This window comes from Anser anser (assembly GCF_964211835.1).
Source record: "Anser anser genome assembly, chromosome: 3".
Lineage (NCBI taxonomy): Eukaryota > Metazoa > Chordata > Aves > Anseriformes > Anatidae > Anser > Anser anser.
The window spans coordinates 10,928,159-10,938,214 of record NC_139722.1 but is presented as its reverse complement, the minus strand read 5'-3'; the positions used below and the strand labels follow the sequence as shown (position 1 = coordinate 10,938,214).

Below are 10,056 nucleotides of genomic sequence, written 5' to 3'. Positions count from 1 at the left end.
AGACACTTTAGGCACTTAAACAGAACATCCAGTACTTGCCAAAGAAAAGAAAAGAAAAAATAGTTAATATACACTTTCTATTGCCACAGACCTGTACAACATATATTTTCAGTCTATGGGAAAATTTTTCAACAGATTTTTTTTTAACTAATGGTTAATAGCAATGATTTTTGCAGAGTTCTCAGTAGCAACACATTTCCTAACATGTTAGTAGAGGAATTAGATGGCAAGAAAATAACTGAGGTAGAATTTGTGGCTGCAGATCTGTGAATAAGGATAATAAATGCAAAGGCTGACAGGTTTCGTTCTTTTCCATGCTGTTTTCTAGCAAGCTGCCTTTTCTTCCTGGAATGTAGGAGCTGCAGTTGTTTTGCACATTTCTGTGTAAATTATGCTGTTTCATCACAGAAACATGCAACCATCACTTCAGAAAACTATGACCCATGCAACTTTAGGGTATGTAATCATATATTACCTGGCCAGAAAATGAGTGAAGGGTCTAGGATAGACACCGAGCCCTGATTATTAACAGAAGGAGGGAAGAATAATCAGTACCACACTGACAAAAAGACATCTTGAAATTAACCACACTGTCTAATCTCAGTTGGTTTTCTTGCTTGGTTGTTGTTGTTTTCTCATATAGAATATCAGCCTAAAATCAAGTGTCAAAATGGGTATGTTCAAATTAAGGCTAACTACTAAAATGTTCTTTCATTATGTTTATTTCAATATCAAGTCCTGGAAAATGGCCATAAATTCACAGTTATTTATAGGAAGATTCATGGATTTTCTTTACTCTTTCTTTGTTGTTGCGAACTCAAGCTGTATCTTCCAGAAACGCACCCAACATTAATTTTCACACCATGGAGGCTAAAGCATCTTGGTTCTCTAGCTTGCGTATCTGTATGCATCTGTACTTCCTAAGGCCTGACGTCATTGGAGTTAGAATGATTAAACCTTTTCAGAGCCTGGCCCCTCATTATAAATAGTTTAGGGAGAGTTAGTTCATCTTTCATCGATCTGTAACTTGACACATGTAAACATGTAGGAAGAGCAGAGATTGCTGGCACAGGCTGTGCCCTTCCACACATTGCATGGACTATATAAGGACAAAGAAGCCATATAACGAAAATCCTAACCGTAATAATTAAGATTAGTAAATCAACTATGCAAAGGAACATAAAGTTCAAGAGCCTTAGAGACACTGGTAAATATTTCCCCACCCACCCCATCTTGCTCATTACTGAAAATCCATGAGAACTGTCTGACTGGAATGCTTTGGTTTGAAGCCTGATTGAATCTTGGACAAAATGCTGCACAAAAAGCATTTTCTTCCAGCAACCTACCAATCATGCTAACAGTTGTTGATTTCAGATTTATCACTCCTCTTAAGAAGTGAAAATCTCTATCGTTACAGCTTCCAACACTAACAAAATCTGCCAGAGGTAAGAGACATAGTGAAGATAATTAGGACTGAAGGAATTTGATTTTATTTTTTATGAATTTTGATTATGTATATATATATATATGTTTATTTCCCTATAGGTCTTCCTGTTTTATTGACATCAATATTTCCACCAGCAGTAAGTAACAATCTTGTATTTTAATTGTTCTTTTCTCTTACTAGATCAGTTATACAGGTCACAATTCATAACTGATTCATAAATAAAATATGATTTTATAACATTCAGTTCTGATAGCTTGCCAGATAAGACTTCAAGAAAGAATACCAGTTGTCTACAACTGCTACATTTCATATGTTTTCAACTATCCTTCCTCTGTAAAATTTCAAATGTTAGTGATGGCATTTTAAAATTTGTTTTAGATGGAAGGAAAAAAGTCAATGATCATTTACAATTGCAGTTTCAAATGTAATCTTTACAAGCCTTTTAAAATTGAAAGGCTAATAAAATTGATTATATCCTTTCTGATTTCTAAGTTCAAATTAAAGAAGTGTAGCTATAAAGTTAAAAGCATAGAGCTAGATGACCAGATTTTATAAAATGTGAATTGGTACAACCCATTAAAATATTAGGCTGTAAAATTTTCCCTTTGACTTTAAAGTATCCTTTATTCCAGTTAAAACTGGTGGAAATTCCCATTATTTTCTCTGTGTAGAGATAGACAGTGTAGTTTCCAAGAGTGATTTTGATTCTTTGTGAGAAAAATGCATCAGTAAGGCACTGAACTGAAACTAGTGGGGTTGTGTTTTGTTTTTTTTTTTTTTGGTTGTTTGTTTGTTTTTTGTATATTATCAAAGTACTTTTTGTATATTATCAAAGTAAAAATATTATCAAACTCCTTTTCAGGTTTCTCTTTTAAAAGTATATAAAATTGTAAAGGTAATGTATTCCAAATCAAACTATGAAACCCAGCTCTAATTTGGCCACTCAGCAAAGCATCCAGCTGTTATAAAACTTGAAGAGTTCTTCAGCTCCCTCTTGTTTCATAAACGGCAACTGCTAAGTTTTTTGATAAGTAAAACTCATGACAAGACCACCTTCAGAAAATATAACCATTAAATAAGACAAAAGAAATCATTCCAACTTTCTGATTCTCTCATGAAAATGTCTGTTTTGATGCCACCACCACCCAGAAGAGAGAAGCGGTAGAGACTCTATAAAACCTTATTATTAGCTTATTAGTATTACTTTACTTGGAAGGCACTAGGATACTATAGTGATGGTTACATCACCTTAAACAAGACGTAATGCAGATCTTTGTGTGACCTGAAGTGACCAAATCCCAAGATAATAGTCTCTCAGAGCTGCAATTTGGGTTATTTTACTTTGTTTACAGATGGTAGCATTTCAGTAAGATTTTCCAAAGGGAAAAGAGCTATTTTAGCATGCAAAGTGTTTTGGGCTAGGCTCATAATTACCTCATCCAGCACAGATACAAAAGCAGCTATGATGAGAAGTTTCACAATGTTCCTTGCACACAAATGCTTCTTTTTTTAGTTGTTGCAACCTGGATTTTTCTTAAGTCACCTGTAGCCCAAACTTCTCTGAAGTCCCCTTTCCTCTCTTACAGATGGGTTCATTTCACCAGTTTGACACAACGCATCTGTTTTGGACAATTGTGTGACATGGTAAGTCCCCTTGGTCACTGCTGAGTTAACGATTCAATAGAGGAATCCTCTCTAATGCTGAAAATCACGTTGACTCTGAAAGATACCTAAGTTAAAAAAAAGAGCAGGAGGACATGAGCATCACCTGCAAATGTTTGCTGAGCAAAGCACTCTATCTCCACTGTGTTACTACTTCCACATTTAAGTTCAGTGAGACACGATGGAGCCCAGGAGAGGAATGAATTTCTCTCTCCACCATGTGGTAAAATCAGCCTGCAATTCACAGTAAATAATGGGAGGAGACAGAGGTAATTCCAACTTTTGAGCACAGACATACAGGGGGCCCAACCAAGGCATTTCTCCTTTATATATGAGTTTGATCCTACCTCACACACCTCCTGTGTGTAGGACTGCCAGGAATGAGAAAGAGCATTTTGTCCCTTCTTACACCTTTATCAAGAAACAGGTAACGATAATTAGATTTCAAGTTTTACCAGTAACTCATCTGACTGTTGGACCTTTCCTTACAGAAATGGGCTCTGTACTTAAAAGAGAAATGAAAATAAAAGAAAATATCCCATGTTTTCTAATCATTTGCAGCAAATAAAACTTGAAGATCATTATAAACATCAGGTTTGGCAGCATACTAAAAACTCTTTCCCCTTCTAATATAGCTGATGCTGGAGGGCTGATCCATTGGCTTCTATTTTGGGAGGTGAAAGAAGGTAGTCACTAGAGCGCTATTAAAAACAGAGTTTCTTCAAGACATTTGCATCACTTAAATGGGTCATAAACAAAGGCAGAAGCAGTATTTACTGTGCTATTAAGGTAAACAAAAATAGAAACCCACAGGTAATTATGAAACAGATTGAGTCTGGCAGGTGGGTTCCAGCAGTCTGGTTTTGATTTCCAAACGAGGGATTAGAGCCAAGCTATAGACCTGCCATAATAAATTAACTATATTCCCATACTTACATGGCTTGTTTCTTTTCACTTCTACTTTCATTTTACATTAGCAGCATTTGGCACTCTGATCTAGAAACAAGCCTTCTCGTTTCTTAATCACCTCTGAGCCTGAAGTTGGTTTTATGGTGGAACTACAACTACTGCACAGCGACCAGCATGGGGCCATCCTGCCAGGCAATACCTGTGCAGCACTGACCCCAGGACCTGGCATCCATATGCCGCTCACAAGAAATGGAGAAGCTTCGCTTACATTTTTAAGAGGAAAAGGCTTGTCAGTGAAATAATGAGTCCCGTGAGCAGAAACTACAGGGAAAAAAAAAAAAAAAAAGAGAGAGAAAGAAAAACACCATGCAGGTATTATGACAGGACCAAAAGAGTGGTACCACTCAAGGAAATTGAGCACAGAGGGTCAAAGAGGAGGGGTTGGAGAAAGTTTGTGGAATATGTTTAAAATTGAGGAGTGTGTTTGATTTTACTTTTTACTGCAATCTAGAATACCAGCTCGCACATTTCTTCAAGGGATGTTCTCAGTAGCAATGCAGGCACCAATGTGCAAATGTTTTGCACTTGGAGAGCAGTGACTGCTGACCACCATACACCTCTGGAGCAGTTTGCATGTGAGGAAGGAGGATGTCAGTGGCCCAGGATCCCTGGTATCCCAGCCTCCACATGGGTGTAAACCCCCTACTGCCTGCCAGGGCTTTCTTCTGTGTGCCCTGCTGGTACCCTCGCTGCCTCTGCCTGACTTCAGCTACAGCGAGGGCAAGTATGACTACCTACACTGCAGTCACAACTCCAAAATGAACTCCAAAGAGACAGAGATGCTTCCAAAAATGGGACTTACAGTCTTGGAGAACTGCTGTGCCCTTGAAAGCTTTATTCACTGGCCTTTTGGTGGTATTTTTTTCCTATATATTATCAGACAGGGCAACAGTCTAACTCTGGGATACAAGGTGAAAATCAGCAATCCTGTACAAAACAGTGGCACTGAGAACAAATGCAAGTTACTCAGATTGTGAATAACCAAGGCCAAAAGAAGGAGCAAAGGAAAGGAGAACAAATATGATTTACACTTTTGACAGAAAACTGACGTATGATCACTGAGCTGAAGTGCCTGTTGTAACTTTATGTACATCTGCTTTGATTTCTTTTGCTTAGACCAAAATCCATTAACAAGGCCCAAGAGGTTAAAAACTGAGAAATGACAGAAGTGAATTACTACTGCCAATTTTCAGCAGTAGAACAATAAAGAAAAAGAAAAAGAAAAAGAAAAAGAAAAAGAAAAAGAAAAAGAAAAAGAAAAAGAAAAAGAAAAAGAAAAAGAAAAAGAAAAAGAAAAAGAAAAAGAAAAAGAAAAAGAAAAAGAAAAAGAAAAAGAAAAAGAAAAAGAAAAAGAAAAAGAAAAAGGAAAAGAAAAAGAAAAAGAAAAAGAAAAAGAAAAAGAAAAAGAAAAAGAAAAAGAAAAAGAAAAAAAAAAGAAAAAACAGAAATAGTGATTTTTTTTAATTTAAGTTTTATTACAGTTTTAGATTTTAATGGATAAACTAAGCTTTTGTGAAGACTTTGTCAAACATTTTGTTTCATTTCTAGTCTCAACACTGTTCTTTTGGTATGCAAGTATCAGAATTCAAAATTGTGTTTAAAAATACAAATACATTTCTCATATAAAGTATGGTTTCGATCAACAATGTGTAAAATGATTAAGCTTTTAACGCAGAATCATCTGCAAACAAAGTATATCATTTAAATCACAGATTAAATAGTGTGATGGGATACGATTAATGTGTTTTATTAGATTCTTTAACGAAAGGAAAAATGTAGCAGCTTCTTAGTGATTTATTTTCTGTGAAAGTAGCAACAGTAAAGGACCTTGAGAGAACACCAAAAGTAAGTATCCTCCTTGGAAGGAACTCCAGCTTCTTGGAGACCCACATGGCTCAGCACAGCCTCTGCAAATTTCTTAGGTTTTAGAAAGGAGCAAAACTTGGAAAATGATAATGTCATACCTATAGACCTTGTTAACCTACAGTCCTTACAGCAAGCTCAAATAACACACTATGGGGGTAGGAGCTTTTTAAAGTACCCGTCAGAAACAGTTTCCAAGACTCCTTACTCACAAAACCTTCCAATCCCACATTTCCATTAGTTACTACAGCACCAGCAAAGTTCCTGACTGACCTTGGTAGATGACAGCACAGTGCCAGACTGCCCATCATGCTTCACAATATTGTCTTGTCTTTCCACAAACTCACACCATTCTGTTTATAGCCATTTACCATCTCTTGTGCAACACCTAGACTGTAAACTCTTTGAGACATGGAGCACGTCTACTGCCATATTTCGACTGCATCCAGTACACTGTGCTGCCAATCCACAATTACACCTCCTAGGTGACATGATACAAATACAGACTGTGGTCAACATTGCCTTTCCATCAAAAAAACATCATGCTCCTACTGCATGTGAAAGATGAGATAGAACTTATTAAATCAATGCTCAAAATACATGTTTTTTATTACCTAAAAGTAGAGTGAATATCTTATTTTAGTAAAGCATTCACAACTTCATGCCATTTTCATTGAACTATGGTCCAGCAAGTAGTCAATAATAATAATAATAAATATAAGTATAAAAAGCATGTACTAAATCACTCCATCTGGTATAAACTGGTACAGGTTTCTTGCCATCTTCATTAGTTTTGCTAATGACTTGTGCAGTGATCTGGAACTAAACACATTTCTTCTTTGTACCCCTGACTGTTTATGTTTGAGGAAGAAAATATGACTAATGTTAATTTTGCTTGTAAAATCCAAAGCACTGTATTAATACATCATTGTTATTTAACAGCTATAAGTGTGTTAAAGAAAAACAGGCAGTGGAGCAGAAATTTGTTCCTCATGAAAGGAAAGAAAAGTCTTCTTTCCAGAATGGAGCTCCGGGCTAGCTCTGTCTGTTGATCTGAGTAGTGATGGTAGAATATATGTTGGAAACCTACACTGCCCCAACACAGAAAGTTTTATCCTACCTGGAATTAAAGGAGAAGAATTCCACTACAGTTTAAACAAAACACAAGAGCAAGCTTTTGCTTCCTGGTGTTCACAGCAAAAGAAGAATGGGGAAAATGACCAGCTCAACACTGAAAAGAAGGCAATGAGTTATATTGCAAGACATTTTACTGATGTCATCCAATATCACAAAGAAGAAAGATGTAGCAAGCCTGGACCAGGCAGGAAAGATTTTTTGGCTGCTTAGAAGGTTAACAAAAATAAACAGAGTTGTAACTGCTAAAGTTAAACAACACACTTCTAAGGTGCTATAACTTTATCTGTATGGGTTTAATCTACACCTATTTTAGATTAAGAAAGTGTTCCTTGTAAAAAATACCTTATCTTCACTACTTAACCCTGCTAAACATGGTGTTTTCTGCATCTCTCTCTAAAGCTCCTGATACTGATTGGCAGCATCAGTAAGGCACATTAGCAGTCCCTGGATCAGGAGGACCTTTCTAATGGCTGTAGTTAACAACTTTTCCAAAGTATTTATTCCACATCTGGACACATTCCAAGAAGATGGAAACAGTGTTAAAGTACAGGTTTTTTAAGAAACAGGTTCTCCGTGAATTCAGGCTTCTTAAACTAAGGATACGTAAACAAGGAATCCATTGGGAGATTCATTATGAAAAGCTCAGGCAAATCTATAAATGGATAAGGAGATGAAATCTTTTTTAGCTAGCTGGAAACAGATTTGAGCTCCTTCACAGTCACTCTGTTATGATTTTCCAGATCTCCCTCTGTCCTGTGTGAGAGAGTTTTCTCTCCTTGGATAAGCAGCTTCCACACCTTTCGTCTGATGACTAATGGCAGTCGTTTCCCTAACATTCTTGAGAGAGCAAATTTTACTGCAAAAATGATATACTAAATTTACCTCCTAAAAAAAATATATATATCTTTGTTGTTGAGGCCTAAAATAACTATGAAATATTTTAAATGACCTGTAAGCCTGCTGTTGGAAGCAAGTTTCATTCTCCCTGACAACACTTTAAACTTCATCTGTAACAATTAGAAATATATATCCCAACTTGTAGCCTTTCACTCATGTCTGCTGTAGTTTCTCTGCTGAAAGTTTCTCAAGAAACAGATTATTATCAAAGAATTTCCACTTAACAAAGCCAAGACCAAATGCCTGAATCTTGCTTCATTACTCTTTTCCTGGTGAGGGAACAAAACTGAGTGACAAGTTTTGGAAACTTAACAGAAGTAAGCTCCTCACCTGAGCTAGTGTAACATTCCATAGGTGCTGCTACCTCACCTCACTCAGAGTCAGGAGGTGCCACCTCTGCACTGGTTGATGTAGCTGCATTTAAGGCAGCGCATTCATCCCCACAACAAGCCTGGCTGGACCATGTACATGCATGGCTCTGTAAAATAATTCAACTCCCCCCAAATTGATTTATTCTATTACATACACACATAATGTGATGAGAAAGACTCTGTACCATGCACCATATTAAGATTTTATTTCCATTGATATGAACTTGAGACAATATATTTGGCTTCAGTAAATATATCTAATTTAGAGAAGGGATGGTAAGAAAAAGGTTGCTCCTTGAGCTCACGATCAGCACTGAGTAACTCAGAACCTTATTGAGGCTACTCTGGCCTCCTCTCTGTTGGAAGAACTCATTACAAATGTTGTACCCCTTAGCCCCTTTCATAATTTGAGTGTGTCTCTAAAGACATCAACTCTGTCAACACAACCAAAAATCTATATATGAGTGTTTATCTCTCTCTGTAGCAGCCAGACTGCAGATCCTTCTGCAGATCAAACAATTCACAGAGAGCCTTTGGCTTACAGTAGTTTTATTTGCTAGTTATTATAAATAACTCCAGGGGAAGGGGAAGAGAGAGTAGAAAAGCAATTACTGACTTCTAAAACTACCTTCTTCTCCACTCCTCAGCGGTCAGTGATGAGTTGAATGGAGCTCTCCAAGATTACCGGTGCATCTAGCCAAATTCCTACAGACCATGAACACACCTGCACTGGTCGCAGCCTTATTGTCTTTCTGGGAGTAACTGCTGTAGGAAATCAGGTAGGCAAATGAGACCACATCTGACAAGTTGTCATGAGTGTCCAGCACTTAATGTCCAGTGTCTTATTAATTTCATCTTCATTTAGGACATGCCAGCATGAGAAAGCAAGTGCAGAATAATATTGACAATTTGATTATTTTCACTGAATGGTTAACCAAGGTGTGATTACAAGCTTCATGCTTTCTAGACCAGAGCTAGCGAGGGAGAGAAAATAAAACCTGCAGTCAGAAATGCAAGAACAAAACAGGAGGGGAGTTTGTTGTACTTACTTTCTCCTGGGCAGGGTTGGATGAGGGCTTTTTTTTTCCTGCTAAACATGCAATTGCATCAGATCCTGTCATCAACACAGCTTCACCAAGTTCAGTATATGGCCACACGTCTGCAGACTTCATCTGCAATTTCCTCTAGGGAATCTTTTTTAAACTTTAAATATATAGAAAATAAATAGCTTACAGGCTTCAGTAGTTCTACTGTGTATGTTTTTCTTTTTTTCTTTTTTTTTGGGGGGGGCGGGGAGGAGAAGGAGATGGCAGACACTTCACACGCAGTTTGGTCAAAAGGGGATAAAAAATGCAATGCTTGAAATTAAAGTTCTGACTGCAGCTTGGGAAGTTTACTTTGCAGGACAGCATGAGTGTGGGTTTATTTTATATTTCCCAAAAATGCATTCTCCCTTGAGGAAATGCTACTGAATTTGCATTCTCACAAAGAGCCTTCAGGGATCTGAGTTGAAGTTGCTGAGATATTCATCTTGAAATGAGGCAGAAAACACCAAAAGAGTACTGATCACATCTAACATCTGGGGAAAAAAAAAAAAAAAATGCCATGCCCCTTGACTGCTGTTCTCAGTGCACCAGACTGGGGAAGGAGATAGGGGAAGGATAGCCTGGCAGCCAGGACACAGGGCTGGGAGAGGAGGCACCACACAAA

At 37.3% G+C, this 10,056-nt stretch overlaps 1 long non-coding RNA gene across 1 annotated transcript; it reads left to right on the top strand.

Annotated features, from left to right (window-relative positions):
* The first annotated feature begins 363 nt into the window (after positions 1-363).
* Positions 364-8,978, top strand: LOC310896663. Its single transcript, XR_014581729.1, has 4 exons — positions 364-1,445; positions 1,546-1,583; positions 3,034-3,091; positions 4,087-8,978. It is a non-coding gene; the product is annotated as an uncharacterized lncRNA (long non-coding RNA).
* The last annotated feature ends 1,078 nt before the right edge of the window (positions 8,979-10,056 follow it).